The sequence below is a fragment of the Sander lucioperca genome, chromosome 21 (genome assembly GCF_008315115.2).
Source record: "Sander lucioperca isolate FBNREF2018 chromosome 21, SLUC_FBN_1.2, whole genome shotgun sequence".
NCBI classification, from domain to species: Eukaryota; Metazoa; Chordata; class Actinopteri; order Perciformes; family Percidae; genus Sander; species Sander lucioperca.
Window position 1 is genome coordinate 16,114,711 of NC_050193.1, and position 16,613 is coordinate 16,131,323.

At 42.1% G+C, this 16,613-nt stretch overlaps 1 long non-coding RNA gene across 1 annotated transcript in view; it reads left to right on the plus strand.

The window, feature by feature from the left end:
* The window catches only part of LOC118494145, a 20,820-nt gene continuing 4,207 nt past the window's right edge, over nucleotides 1-16,613 (plus strand). Inside the window, exons 1-2 of the long non-coding RNA XR_004896223.1 lie at nucleotides 1-12; nucleotides 3,473-3,477. This is a non-coding gene — a long non-coding RNA (uncharacterized LOC118494145). The remainder of the gene's footprint in view (nucleotides 13-3,472; nucleotides 3,478-16,613) is intronic.

The window sequence follows — 16,613 nt, forward strand, 5'->3', positions numbered from 1 at the left end:
TGCTTTAGTAGCGTAGAAGTGTTTCGACATGTGTTAAACACAGAATATGTGACGTGTGGAGGTTTTGGAGTTGTTTAAAGGCACCTTTATAATACAGGTTTTTTTAGATTATTATTTTTTGGGGCATTTTAGGCTTGTATTACATAGCACAGCTGAAGACGGGAAAGGGGGGGGTGACATGTAGCAAAGGGGGCAAGGACTGAGCCTCTGTATGTGGGGCGCATGCCGCAAGTGAGCTACCTAGGCGCCCCGTTTAAAGGCACCTTTGATTGAGTTGGGCTAAGTAATGAAAGTAAAGTATCTAATTCCTGAATAATTTGTAAAGTAATCTCTTTTTTTAGGAATAAGATGTAATGAATAATTGATAACATGTTTTTAAATAACTTAAACCTAAACTTAAAAGTAGGGTTAGGAATTGTTTGGATTTTAACAATTCTGATTCCAATTCCGATTCTTCCTTTCGAGTCCGGTTCTTATCGATTTTCGATTCCAATTCTTTGAGGGGTGGAGTTGAAACGGGTCACATGCCTATTTTAACAAATAAGAGGAACGTTTTATTTTTATTCAGTGGTGGTTTGCAGTTTTACCGGGCTTTTTCAACGTAAAATAAAAAGGCACACTAGAGCGCTGCTTACTGTGCTCCAAGGCTGCATCACAACAAGCGCCTGGTCGCTTAGGAAACCAAAACTTGCGCATGTTAAATTGGGAAGCAATGATCGTATTTGAAACCAAATCCTCTAAACGATTCCAAACGATTCCAATAAAGAAATTTTTGAATTTTTGAAACGATTCCAAGTAGGAATCAGTTCTCGATGCCCAATCCTACATAAAACTAACTTAAACTTAAACAAGAGACTCTGCTCTGCTCAGCTGCCTTCAACCTCCTACCTAACAGTCGGCTCTATTGCCTAGTTTTTATTATACTAATAAAGTGTTTTAAAAAAAAAAAACCAAAGATACATTTTTACGTGTAAGTATTAGCCTCACGCTAATTTATCAAGACTAGGCCTACCGGCTAAACTAACGCTAGCTTCATGGCAACCTCTACACCTGGCGAGTCCCCACTCCCCCTCAGGATTTCCTCGTTGTTTAATAATACAAACAAAGAAATTGCTGACCTCAGGGAAGATGTTCGTCGGCTTTCCGAGGACTTAAAAACCAAAGATGCTTTGTTAACCGCCTGCTTGGACGTGGCTCATAATCGGTACCAATACCAGGCTCCTCTCCTGTGGAACCAGCTCCCAACTTGGGTTCGGGGGGCTGACACCGTCGCCACATTTAAGAATAAACTGAAAACCATCATCTTTGATAAAGCTTATAGTTAGGGAGTGAGGAGTTGCAGCATAGTAGAGTAGAGGGAGGCAGGAAGTACAAGCCTGTTCCGGCAGGGGAGAGTACGAGCCCGGTCCAGGGCCCCTCTCTTTAGCCTGCCTCTCTTAGTTATGCTATTATAACTCTAGACTGCTGTGGGAAGCTCCTTCCAAGGACACAATGAACTGCTCCCTCTTCTCTCTTTTCACTTGTCTCCTTTTGTGTGCATCTTAGTCCCAGAAATGCCTGTTACTAACCTAGCTCTGGGGATTTTTCTCCCCGGAGTCCCTTTGCTTCTTCTTCACCCAGAACATCACCTTGGAATTGGGTGGCACCTACACCGGGGTCCTGGGTGCAGCTGACGCTATGGACTTACTACACCCTGCTACGCTCTGCGATTCCCCGCAGTGTCCGACTGCGTCCTGCCGCGTCCAACCGCGTCCACCCAGGCTGCTGTGCCACACTACACCCCGTAACGCCCTGCTGTGCCCTACTATGACATGAACTACTACGACTACCATTGTGATCACTGTTTCACTATCTTTATTATGACTATTATTGCCACCATCCACCACTCCCCCAACTGGTGCCGTCAGACACCGCCTACCAAGAGTCTGGGTCTGTCCGAGGTTTCTTCCTAACAAAAAAAGGGAGTTTTTCCTTGCCACTGTCGCAATAGCTACTGCTAATGCTTGCTCTTGAGGCAACCACTGTAATAGTTGGGGCTTCGTAAACTACAGAGTTTGGTCTAGACCTACTCTATCTGTAAAGTGTCTCGAGATAACTCTTGTTATGATTTGATACTATAAATAAAATTGAATTGAATTGAATTGAATTGAGACTCATTACTGGATAAAATGTTTTCCATTGTGCTGTTCTTGCATTTTTGTATCTATTGTTATCACACGTGCATGGTTGTCTGAAATGTCTGCTGTGATTTGCTACGTCAGTTGTTTTTCTTGCTTTAAATTTGAGGCCAAGAAAAGGTGAAATTTACTGATAGATGTTCATTTGTTGAATTTGCCTTAATTGTATCAGTAGATATCATTTTATCATTAGACAGTAGACATACTGACACTGCAATTCACTTTTTAAGAAACATAAAAACTCAGTATTAACTGTGCAGGAGGGTCAGAGGGGTAACGATCATTGAGCACCTGCTTTAAAAGTCTTCACAAAGACCTGCTGGTTAGTAAGTATCCTCTATAAGCACCTCAGTGTGCCGTATGAATCTGTGTTAGGTCTGTTTAATGGAAAATAAAAACTCTAAAGATCCACTGTACAGTAAAAGTAAAAGGTCAGGAGGCAGCAGCTAATTCATGTGACACACCCACGCTCGACACCTTTGTAATTTGGTAGCGCTTCTCTTTGTTGCTTTGCCATGCAGCTGCGCACCCAAAGTTGAAAATCCTTAGAGCGCCATAAATTTCACAGATGTCAAGTCCTCCGCACAGATTCTTGGAAGGCTTTTATACAGAGTGTGCACACCTGCATTCACAGCCAAATGTATACTGTACAGCACAAACATGCCTGTGTACACATACACATACTGTATACACACACACACACACACACACACACACACATGCCTACAAACACTCACCCATCACTGCAGTCACACACAGTCTCTGCACGGTATCTCACACATACTTAGCAGGAAGTTTTAATACTTTGGTTGAGCCGAGGACCCTGTAATCAAAGCGAACAATCAGACAGGTCCAGACAGCACAGGAGCGGTGCAGAGGGAACACTCAGCAAATACCAAACTGCATCCGAAAATGCCTTAAATATCTCTGCCGTACCTGCTTATTACATTATAAAGGTAATTACTTATCCAATGGATTAGAGGGTGGCGAGGGGAGAGAAGAGAAGGAAAAGAGCAAGCAATGTGGCCACTTTCTCTCTACGTGATTGGAGGTAGAAAAATGGACATTGTGGATGAGCAAAGAAACTGAGTGAGGAAGATGTACTCTCGCACAATATACACATTTATATATGAAAATGTGTCGGATACCACAACTTTAAAAACAAAGGCTGGGAATATTTTTATTTACAGGCCAGTTATGAGATTTTGGTCAGATAGGATTGGTGCAATGAGGAATGGAGGAGAAATTTGCTGTTGTAAGTATCCAATAAATAATGCCAATGCGCACAGGTTCAGAGTAGGTAGGCCCAGATGTGGGGGAGGAGGAAGCTTTTTGAATAAAAGGACATAATGGTTTAACAGGGGAGGAGAGGAAATGAGAGGAGTGGTGCTAAATGAGAGGGTGAGAACGAGGCGTTAGTTGTTAAAGAGCTAGGGAGAGTGGAAACGGGGAAATCCAGGCTTTACCTCCCAGAAGATGGGGCTGGGGAGCAGGCAAGAAGACCTGCAACTGACTCCCTAATGCCGATGAGGGTCGTTGAGTACAAAACTGTGTGGCGTCTACTGCAGCAGTGATTTCCATCCCCTCCTACTCCAGATACAATGAAAATTGTGTCTGCAAACAATGCCATCTGCAGAGACAGAGTGGGAGAAACTTTGGAGTGGCCCAGTTCAGCTGCATGGCAGCCAGGGAACTGTGTCAAGGATGTGATGTCTGGACAACTACAACAGAGCAGGGCCTCTGTGTTCCTTAGGGAAGGGCCAGTCTATGATGTGTGTATGTGTTACTTTGTGCCAGTCTGTCTGATTTTTTTTTTTTTTTTTAAGTCAACAAAAATCGTTTTCATTATTATTCCTGTTTTTATTTATTTATTTATTGTGTCCTGCATCAAAGCTGTATTTTCTTAGACGGCTTTGAGGGCGGAAAGGCGTCGGTATGCTTCTATCTCAAGCTGTTTTCATTCTTCATTTAGCTACTTCCATCACTTTTTGTGCGACATATGAATACATTTCAAGAGAGACTGCCTACAAATTTAAACCAGTATCCCCATATTTAAACCATTATTGCGTCTCACCCACTCTCAGCTATAAACACTTTTACCTTCAGATTGAGCGTCATGCTAACCAATTATTTGAGCATACCATCACCTTAATGCCTGGTGCAAACTAGAGGATTTTCAAATCTTAATCTTAACTGATTTTAAAAAACGTGGGAGACCACAGACATACCGACAGGGTTAACTAATTTTTTATATTGTAATCGTAAGAACGCAAAGCCCGGACGATCAGGACACAGAACCACACACTTTGCGTTATCCTAGATGATTTCAGAGTGGCGATTCCAGGGACTTTGGATCTCACCCAAACTCAAACATGGAGAGGGGACTGTTGTCGTCAGATGGTTGCACTCGGTTTTGTACCGAATTTTTTTTTTTTAAATTGAAGACATGGCTGAGAAGACGGAATCAGCATGGCTTATACATTTTGCAGCGCGTGACCTGGAGGTGAGTTGGAAATAAAAAACATTGTCAGTCTCAAACTGGGCTGGTGCATGCTACTGCTACAAGCTGCCGTTAGGCTATTGTTGTCTGTACACAAGTGGAGGGGAGAATGAAACTTGTGATCATTACAAATATAATTATATATTATAATATTAGAATTTGGTGACGCTTCCCGGTCAGCTCGCTCTCATTGGCTATTGCGGGTTTCTGCTCAATATTCCATCGTTGTTCCTTTGACACTAGTGGATTCAAAATCGGGGAGAGTTCAATCCAGTCGGTAACATAAAGATTATGTCTGTAAACTCTTCAAACTAAAGGATAATTTGGTCAGATCATCTGTTAAAGACAAAGTCAAATTAGGAACAGCCCTGGTTCCACACGGATAGAATATGTCCGTTAAAGCAGTATCAGTAAACTCACATTTAGCCACGACTTTCTGGTCACTGACGCAACTGGAACACTTGCACAACTTAGTTGCTTAGCTTAGCTGAAAGATTATCTTTAAAGGTCCAATGTGTGGGAATTTCTCCCATCTAGCGTTGAGATCATATATCGCAATCAACTCTCTCGCGCCACGCAGTTCAAAGTACGTATCACAGCTACGGTAGCCTTCACGCTTCAAAAAGCCAAGAGGTCATCCACGTTTTCATCCAGCTTTTCCTCCGGCGATCCGGTCCGTTCATTTTAATTTTCTTTTTCTGGGCGAAGAAGAAGACTCCTGTTCCTGAAATTTGGATTTTGAATATGTGTGGTCCTCCATGTTTCCTTCTTCAAACTTGCCGGGGCCGGGAAGCTACGATACCCATTAGCAGCATTAGCAGCACCTGTGAGTTTATCGTGTGGCAGCGAAAACGCAAAAGGCGGAGCAGTATATCCTGTATGTCCCTTACCAGCTAACGTATTTCAAGATGGCGCATGAATATGGAGCGTCTACCCCAGTTCATGCGAATGCAAATGTAAAATTTCAAGTCAATAGGAATACTTGTAATTGATGGTGGTGGTAAATATTTGAGATGTTCCGATACCAGTATCGGTATCGGCTACAATACTGCCTAAAACGCTGGTATCGGTATCGGGAAGTACTGGAGTTCATCCGATACCACGTAAGAAAGCCCTAAAGAAAATCTACGTTAAAGTAGTTTATTTATGTTCTTTTTCCGTTATAACTGACTGTCAAACTGGATAATAAAAGAAAGTTCTGGGGCGTTCATTGTTTGTGTTTGTTCATGTTTCACAAAGAGTTTAACCTGAGCCAGACTGTCTACAAAGATAGAAATCATATCACATCCATACAGGGATAGTAGTATGTAGATGTTAAAACATAATAAAATATAGGACACACTGGTATCGGATCGGTACTCGGTATCGACCGATATGCAAGTTCAGGTATCAGAATCGGTATCGGGAAGCAAAAGATGGTATCAGGCCATCTCTAGTAACTATTCATGAAAAAGGACAAGTTTGTAAATGGGCAACACAGATTTTGAAAATGAACAACTAAACACGTTACACACTGGACCTTTAAAAGAAAAAAACGCCCTGCTAACTCACAAACCAGCTTCTTCTAAAGCAGCTCAAGCGCGATGATGCTTCACTGACGTGTAACCCGGAACGCTCTCTTCCGCTGCCTTCTTCCTGGACTCCACATGGCTTCAACAGCAGCTGCTCAGCCTCTCTCTCACTCTCTCTCTGTTTAATTCCCCTCCTCATCCTGCCTCTCCTCTCCCTCTTCTTCCTCTTCCCTCCTCTGAGTTTGTTTGTTCTCCCCTCAGCTCCCAGGTGTTTTCCTGCACGGCTCCATGTTCCGCTGAGCAGAGGGCCGCTTAAGCTCCTCTTCCGCTCTGGCTCAGGTACAGCATAGCCATGGCTTCCCCTCACTGCGATGCACAACACGCTGATCAATACACACACGCGTGACACACCGTTCAAATATTAAATCATAGTCATTCATTCATTCATACACACACACACACACATACACACATACACACACACATATATATATATACACACACACACACACACACACACATACATAAGCTTCCTCACTCTTTCTCCCTCATCCAACAATAACACAACAAAGCTTGCTTCCTGTGCGTGGGCGAACAATAGTGGGATAGCTTTGATGGCCAGAGGTGGTTTGTTGTAGATACTCCCTTATCGGCCCCCGCATCGCCAGATTAGCTATAGATCCTGTCAGCATCCCATAGTATGTTACAGTTTTATTCTTTTAGCAGTGTCAGGATGTCAGGATGTATGGACGATGTGCAACTGCATTAAAAAATGGCTTGTTTTTGCAAGCGTTCTCTTATTAGCTTAGGTGATTGAGGTGAGCGTACGCATATTGTTATGAATATCCCCATGATAGCCAGTTACATGTAAAGTGATTTTGTAGAAAGTCAACAGCTCTTTTTGTTCTAAATACCGACCCTACGAGTGTTAACAGCTTAGTCTTATTCTATAGTTTTCACTTTATGGTTTTTCCGATCATTTACAGTTTACCTCTCCCAGCAGAATATATTGTAGGTACATGCCTGATTTCACAAAGCATTAGCTTTTTAACTTACAACAGTGCAACAGTTTAAACTCATTTGTCATTTGTAAAGTAAATAAAGCTGCACTAATCAGTAGTTGTATATTGAAAAAACAATCAAATGACTATATGCACGGTATGTAATAGGGTTCGCACACAGTGATGAACAAACAGAATTAGTGTCAAACTGTTTCCCACAGCGCTATGAAGCTTTTAAAGCATATTTCAGCTCTTTTTTTTATAGTTTTATGACCCACAACTTTACTGTTACTGTTAGTTTTAGTTTGTTTCAGCTTTGAGCACCACAAGTCGAGTGCCATTTAGTTATATTATATTGGAGCGAAGACAGACATCTCTACTGCAACTCACACCAAAACAATCTAGAGTGATAAATAGCACTAAAGGAAAGAGGCAAAATAAGTATTTTTTTATGTTAGTTGTTCATCATATCAATATGTTGTTGTTTAGGTAATTTAGTAACCTCATCAACTCTGGACTCCCCCATTGTGCTGCACATCCACGTTTAATAATATAGACAACAAAGTACAACGTTTTCCTCAATAGCTGTCAAATATTGTGTTGGCTTTCATGACATAACTCTCTATAACTGTCTTATACTCCTGTATAAAATGCATTTTATCCTGGTTGGAGTGAGTTATTTAGTTCACCATACTGGCACACATTTGTTCCATTGACACATATGCACACGTCCTCACAAGGTTAGAGAATACATATGTGGGACATACACAAACACCAACACAAAGGTTCCATCTCATCAACACACACACACACACACACACACACACACACACACACACACACACAAATACACAAATACACACACGTTATACAGGGCTCCGAGCTTCAGCATTTTCGTAAAAACAATAAAAGTACACAAACACATGTAAACTCAGCAATACATAAATCATACAGACTCAGCAACTAATCACACACACACACACACACACACACACACACACACACACACACACACACACACACACACACACACACACACACTGTGCTCTGTCCCCTCGTTCCTCTCCTCTGTTGTCTCACTCTCTCCATGTGTATCAATACTACCATTGATTCAATGAGGCACAGGCGTTAACGGGGTCAGAGCTGTGTTGGGATATCAGTTGCCCCTGGCAACATCTCCATCGGTCCGCCCCCACATCCTACATGCAGCCCCTGTCCCTTTTGTCCATGCACTGCACTGTATACCCAATGATGCACCGTGTGTTTGTGAATGTGTGTATCACTATGGAGCTCTGGCTGACAGCAGCTGTGTGCGGGCTGTTCAAGTGTGTGTGTGTGTGTGTGTGTGTGTGTGTGTGTGTGTGTGTGTGTGTGTGTGTGAACGGCTGCGTGTGTGTTCTGCGTGGGAGAAAGGAGGCGATGAGTCATAGCACACATACCACCAGGACACAACAGCTCCCCCTGTTGCCGGGGCAGGGGAAGCCCCAGAGGTGTGGGTGTATTGTCTGGGAGAACAGAGCTGACCGTGACATCATAGGACGTCTCGCTCCTACACCAGTCAGTGGAAAGGGGAGGGGGGAGGAGGAGGGGAGGGGAACAGGTGGAGGCAGTGGTTCTTTCTTTCTTAACGTTTCTTAACAGACTGGTGAAAGCAGAATCTGTCACTCATTCCTGAGTTGTAGTACCATAATACTTTGATAACTGCAGCTATCATCAGCTATTAACTTTTATGAATGAGCCTCACTGTTTTTATTTCAGTAGGATTTAACAAGAGCACTGAGATGTGATGCCAAGGGAAGAAAACTCTTACTGTTGGAACTTACTATGACATATACTGTGAGTGTGTGTGTGTGTGTGTGTGTGTGTGTGTGTGTGTGTGTGTGTGTGTGTGTGTGTGTGTGCATTTGCATCTGTGAGATCATATTTATTCATTCTCCCATGTAATGCGGTTGCATCAGTCACTGATGATATCATTCTCATGCATTGATAAAATAATTTTTAAAATATGTAGTTTTATTACCTCCGCAAAGAATTAGTTATGTTTTTGGATCGGTTTTTCCAATTCCTTTTGTTTGTTTTTTGTGTTTTCTGGTTGTCCGTTAGCAGGATTACCTGCTACTAAAGTACTGGCCTGATTTCCATGAAACTTGATGGAAGGGTGTAGCATGGGCCAAGGGAGCAGATCCGGATCCGAATTACGAGGCGGATACACAAATCATTTTTCACTTTGTTAAGATTGTGAGACGTGGGCATTGTGAGGGCAGTTGTGCTGCATTCATGAGGTGTCTGCGCTAGGGTTGGGTACCGAAACCTACGCAACGGGTAGGAATCAGACCAGATTAGAATGCAAATTGCGGTTCCTCATTTTGGTTCCACTTAATGTGTTGACTGAAATATTTTCCCTCTGTCGCTCCGAAACGGGCGTAAAAATATCACACTTTCTCTGTAGTCTACCGTTAGCTAGCTACTGTAAATGTAGACTACTTTTAAAATGCCATATTTTCCCTTTAGGCTCACCAAAACGGACGTAAAAGCATATTAACCATTCACTGCATGTGATCGCTAGTAAACATATTACATATCTGCTAGTCTATCGTTAGCTAGCTAGCTTTTAGTGCATTTAAAATGCCTAAAGCGAAGCAGTTGAAAGTGTGGCTTTAAACTCGGTTTAGGAATCGGAATCGTTTTAAAAGTACCGGTTCGGCATTGGAATCGTAAAATCCAAACGATACCCAACCCTAGTCTGTGCTCTCCGAGTGCCCTTCTAGTTACTTGATGTTTGTTTATTTTGCTGGACTCCTCTAAGTGTGACTCTTCTCGTAATAATGTAAATTGCAAGGTTACTTTTTTTTTATGGAATGGTGCAAAGAAAAATAATAATTCTTACTGTGACATAGTGGAATACAAAAATAATTACTGTAACATGTAGGCCATTAAAATGTATTTTAAAAAGGCGCATGCCGTGCTACACATCAACAAAGTGTTTTTATCTGTTTTTAGTGTTAAATGATGTCACAACATGGTGGCAACAGGTGATTTCAAAAATGTAACATTTAAACGTTTGATTCAAACAAAATCAAAAATCAGAAACCATGCACACGTGCGTGCGCGTGTGTGTGTGTGTGTGTGTGTGTGTGTGTGTGTGTGTGTGTGTGTGTGTGTGTGTGTGTGTGTGTGTGTGTGTGTGTGTGGTCCAGTAAGTGTGAAACAGCATGTATTGCTCTTCAAGCCTCTGTACCTTTGTTGTAAGCCGGCCCAGTTCACTAAAACACAAACACACACACATTTCTACACCAGGACAGGACCCGCGCACGCACATCAACTCATATGCTCACATGCACATGTGCGCACACGCAGCAGGGAGAGGAAACTGCAACACAATGATAAGGTCTGGAAACACAATGGGCTCAGCAGTGCACAGACAGAAGCCAGGACCAGTTTAGCTCGGAAAGGTCAACAAGCCTCTCCAAGCTTTTATTCAGTTCCCCCAGTTATTATTGTTCCACATTATAATGATTACTCTGATGGCCTTTATTTTGCAAATGTGGGAGCCATCCAGAAATACCAATGAAATATGAAAATGCTGGCCGGCCCAGCGAGGAAAGAAGGGGAAAAAAAAGCTTACTTATTTTGGAGGGTGAACTTCTTTGACGTCAAGTTTCCCATGGATCGGCCCAGCCTTGGATTGGACTTCAGGTTCATCTGAGATCTCTGGTGAGGGGCCAATATACTGCTCATCTGCTTGTATCTACACAAAAGACTAATCATTTCTATCGTGATAGTGAACGTACTATTAGACGAAATAGAAGAGCGTGACATACTATTTGATTTGTTAAATTGCAGCAAATTGTGAACAAATGTCAGATAATAAAATGTACTTTAAAGCTGCACTTTTTAGTGTCTGTAATGTGTGTCCCATATCATTTCTACAAAATGAATAGAAAGCAACACGCACACCACTTGCTTTATCTCCTTTGTGTTGCAGGGAATTAATTACGATTTCAAGAGTGCATGTAAACGCTTGATTCAAACTTTGAAATCAGAAACTACTGTATATGCGTGTGTATATATACAGTATAGTAAATAAATATATATATATATATATATATATATATATATATATATACACACACTGTGATGTCAGAAAGTTTAAAACTAAAGCCCCAAGGGTGAAGAAGAAAGTGATTTACACGAAGACGGCAACAACTACGTCTAACTGGAAAAAAGATGGGATTCAGGAACTTCTGTCGGTAAGGGCCAAAGCCAAAATTGTCAAGAAATTCAGGGAACGCCCCTTATATTTACTTTATTTTTCAAGTTTTATTTTTTCCTCTGTGACATGTCATATGCTTATGCCAAGATTCTGAAATGTATGACCAACCCTGTACTTATATACTCTGCTATTAAGAATTCAATAAAAATTTAAATGAGAAAAAAAAAAGAAATTCAGGGAACGGCAATAGACTTGGTTGTTTATAACCAAATTACAAACCAGCTACAGTGACCGCGGTGTAGGCCTACTCTGCATGGATAGAGCGTATTTCCAGTAGGTGAGTGTGTGTCTGACACGGACAATCTCTTATTGTGTACATGCGTGAAAGGGAAACTCTGCTTTTAGTAGAGTGTAAAAACAGCCTTCTAGTGTCGAAACTCTGCACATAAATCATTCTGCACAGCGACGGTTAAACATTCAAGCAAAGTAACAATAAGGAAAGCGCATTCTGTGGAGTGGAGGACTTCAATTTTCATCAGGGATGGATAACAATGCATTGCCAATTTGACACATTATGTACCGTGTGACAGTGATAATGATGTCTTTGTAGTCTCACACCGCACAGAGTGAGCCTGTGACGAGACGCTCTACTGTAACTACAGATGCTGCATCAAGACATCAATTCAGCCCACGAGTGGCGCCGACCTCTGGGGTCCGTCTGAGCCAACGTCTGACTGATCCTCAAAGCAGTGAAGGAGCAGAGCAGGTCACGTCCCACTCCAAAATGTCACAGCCCTTACATAATCCCTGCATGTATTTTCTGTCGGGACCCACCAGCTATACCCCTTCTGCACGCTCTGAAGACTTCCAACAAGACAAAAAAGGTCAAGACATTAGAGAGGGGAGAATGGCTCTGGCATGCTCGCCTAGTATCATGTAAAAGGTTATCATGGAGAGTGGGAATTTGGACAATTAGAGAATGACCTAGAACCCCCCCCCCCCCCCCAACTTTTAATGCTGACTTATGGTTACGTCACAGTTATTGCCTGTAAGTGACCTACGAAGTTGCGTATTCAAGTCTGAGTCTGGCTTTGTTAAACTGGTGTGGCGAGTGGGCAACTGGAAGCCTGTAACCTCTCAGATCACTGTCATACAAAGTGACTCATTTGTCAATTTAGTCATTTTATAGTGGATCAATGTTTCTCAACACGTTGGCACATACACGTACTTTGGGTACTTTGGAGGACGTGACATTTTTTGCAAAATGTTTTTCAGTTACAAGGCTGTAGTTACTTCTACTGTCTAAGTTTGTCGCTTTTTTCAAAATTGTTGTCATTGTTTTTGAAGTTTGTCACCTTATTTTTGAAGGTTTTGTCGCTTGTCTTGACCTACTCTTGCCTTTCTTCCTTACTTTTTTCTACTGTCTTTTTTTCTTCAAAGTTTTTGACTCTTTTTTTCAGTTTTTTTTTCCTGCTTTTTTCAACGTTTTTGTCACTTTTTTTGAAGTTTGACGCTTATTTGAATTTTTTGTCAAAAAGTTTTTGTCGCCTTTCTTCATTAGCATTTAAATGTTTTCCAGGTACAAGGCTGTTGTTTAGTAAATCTATCGCTGACATCGCTGTATTGTTCCTCTTTATATAGACTTTTTTTTCTACTAAAGAATTATTCGTGCTGGTTAGGGGGTACATGGCTTAAAAAACATTGTTCAAAGGGGGAACATTATTGAAAAAAGCTTGAGAACCACTGGTCTGGATCGACGATGGTTTATTTACCGGATAGTTCCGGCGCTGCTGGAACTCCGCCGGATGTCCCTCACTTTGCTTTCTTTGTATTTACGTTCGACTTCGGTCGCATCAGCAACCGGAACCTCTGAGCAACGTTGCACGCTGAAAATGGCAAGTTTTGAAGAAAATTTGGATCGTGCAACAAGGCAGGCCTGCTTGGTTCTTCCAGGGAATGATTGTAAAGATTTACAAGGATTATGTCTACGGCATTTACCATCTAACTGGGACGTATTGGGACCCATTGGTGGGGCGTTTAACCATGCTAATATAATAATATAATAGATCACGTTACTGTATTTTGTGAACAGCTTCATTAAATATTGTATGTGGCGTTTTTTGTTTTGTGGGGTGCAAATGTTCCACCGAAACAAGTTCCTTCCCAGGACCATTTAGCAGAGCCACTATTACTGCAACAGGAGCTAAGCGCTGCCCAAGACGATTGTGATTATTTTAAAGAAATGCAAACAACCCCTGATAGTTTGCCGATTCCAAGTAGGAATCGGTTCTCGATGCCCAATCCTATCCAGGAGTGTATGCTCCTGTTGCCAGACCTTCCTCCGCAGCACTGTGGAGATAGGTCTGGCAATGTGAGACTAGTCATTTTATATTATTAACACGGAACACAAATGATGGATTCTATAATTTACTTTTTATTGTCACCTGTCATATTAACATGGCATGCCATGAAAAGTTGTATATTTTTTTTAAAATCATTGTTCCATGCCAATAAACCTGACCTCTGCCCAATTCTTTTTTTTTTCCTCGGATTATGTTTACCAAAGCTCCAAAGCAATGCAAACCTCTGGGGACAAACAAGGCTTAAGATATTGCTGCCAATATCTAAAAACAGCATGATTAAAAACAGAAAGCCTTATTGGTGATGGCAGCCATTTCTACTTTGACAGTAGTTTCTCACCATCTGAAAAACGTCTAAAGCCTAAATATAGTTGTGCAGCCCAGAGTTACATGTGAATATCTCCTCCAAGCTGGATGAGAATCTGTAATTGAAGAGGGTTGTTTTTGTTGCCATGAGAGTGATATTTTCTACCGTATGAAGATCTGTTTTTCCACGTGCTCAAAAGCAGTAATCTCAGCAATGAGACAGACAATTGGAGCCTCATAAGTGCTAATGACTGTTTGCTGATGTTGCAGGCAAACAGGCGGCTGCAGTTATGTGAAACAAAGAAATTCTTAACAGTTTGTCATGCGTGTGTGCGCGCGTGCGTGCGTGCGTGTGTGTGTGTGTCAGACAGAAAACATCAGGCATGCATGTTATAATACTGCATGATACAAGGACAAAATACCATGTGTTGTAAAGGGAATGCACCATAGACTGGTTCTGCATAACTACAATGGGACACATTACTTTTCCAAAGTAGTCCGTGCGTTCCAGATTGATTTTCTACCCATCCAGAAAATGGAAGGTTGCCCAGAAGCTTCTGGCGGGAAGGTTTTGCGCCAGTAAAATGAAATACAAATGACTAAAAATGACATTTATATGTTACATATATATATTATTACATCAGTGATGGTATGGTCAACCATCCAATGGTGTCATTTAGTAGGCTATAATGACGCCTTGTGCTTTGTATGGTTATATAAGGTATAAGGGATCTAACAATGTCATCTGACACCTACGGATTCTTCATAACGCTCCCCACTTGGTTGATAATATTTCAAGACACTGCCAAACTTATTGAAGAAAGCTTTAACATGCCCTTCACTGACCCTTTATGAAAGTATATTATATTATAATAACGTGCGTTCCAAAGTGACCATGTTTGTCTCTGAAGTAAAGGCTGGACTACAATAGAGCTGTTTGGAGCAGTTTGTGAACAGTGTTTTCTGTTGGAGATGAGAAGTCCCTTTGGAGGGGACTTTGGACTTTTTCACTTTGTAAACCTATTACATGCACAAAAATATATATAACACAATAAAGGAAAGGGAAGCATAATATGAGCACTTTAAGGTGTTTTGGGGGGGGGGGGGGGGGGGACCTTTGGACAGAGCCAGGCTACCTGTTTTCCTATTCCCAGTTTTTGTGCTGAGCTAACCTGCTGGCTGTAGCTTCATAGTTATCGTAAAGATATGAGAGTCAAAGCAATCTTCTGGTGTCTGTCGGCAAGGACACGAATAAACATATTTCCCAAAATGTTGACATATCAGATGCCTGGTGCACAATGTTGATCCTAAAAACACTATGTACCTGGAAATGTGTGTGTGTGTGTGTGTGTGTGTGTGTGTGTGTGTGTGTGTGTGTGTGTGTGTGTGTGTGTGTGTGCATGAAAAAAATGTCCAGTGGCTCTGGTTCAGTGCACATGCATGTAAGTAGGAGGAGAGCCATGCTTCATTGTCCATGTGCTTTTCTCTCGCTCGTTAAAAGCTAATTTCTCCCCCCACCATCTCTCTTCCCCGACACCCCCCTCCTTCCCCCGGCTCGCTGTCTTGTGCGATCAACAATAGTCTATTCTGTGCTGTCCCGTGCGAGTGGAGACACACCCAATGCCAAGGCCACGGTGCGAGGGGAGATTGCTGGGTGGCGGCCAACTGAGCAGGACACTGGCTCAATTCTCGTCTGGGAGCGTGGATCCTGCCTCAACAAGAGGGAAGAGGTGGTCTGTTTGGCAATTCTAAAGTCAAGAAAACTGTCTTGCCCGCAAATTTGCGGCCATGTTGAGGATTATAACGTCAGTAGGCCATAAGCTGTGGATGTTTTTTACTTGTTGACCAAGCGGCAACCTCCGTTGCAAAAAAAAAAAATGAAGCCAACGCGCAAGTGCCACGCTCCACCTCTTTGGCCATTTTTGGATTAGCCCTTAGTTAGATGATGTCAGCCACTGCCAAGATGGCGACGGCCGGAGCCGCCAGGAGCCGCCCATTTTGAGCTTCAACACAAAAAACATCCGGATGTCCGGCCTAAATTAGTGAAATCTGGCGGTATCAGCAACGGAGCCATCCCAGAAGTGGAACGTCGTGGATATAGACTAAGTAACGGATAAACAGATCAACCATGTAGATAAACGTAATGGATAAAAGTTGAAAAGGCTAAAAGGAGTGGACAAATGGTTATAATATCAAATGGTGAATTGCTGAAATTAGCTAATTGGCTAAAAATAAAAAGTAATGGATAAAAGGTTGAAATGTCCACCGTGGTCACTCAGATCATCGCAGAGTACAAAAGTAACTCAAACTGACCTAAACAGGGACAGTTCATATGAAAAATCATTGTGACAATATCCACTTTAATGCTAAATAACATTCAGCACTGGGTGTCTTCTATGTTTCCCCTATCTATATCTAGTTGTCGTAGCACCAAAAAGTCCCCACCTCTTCACATATCACAGGATCCCAACACACACACACACACACACACACACACACACACGCACAGGCGCCGGGCCACATGCTGGAGGTCATTCTATCGACC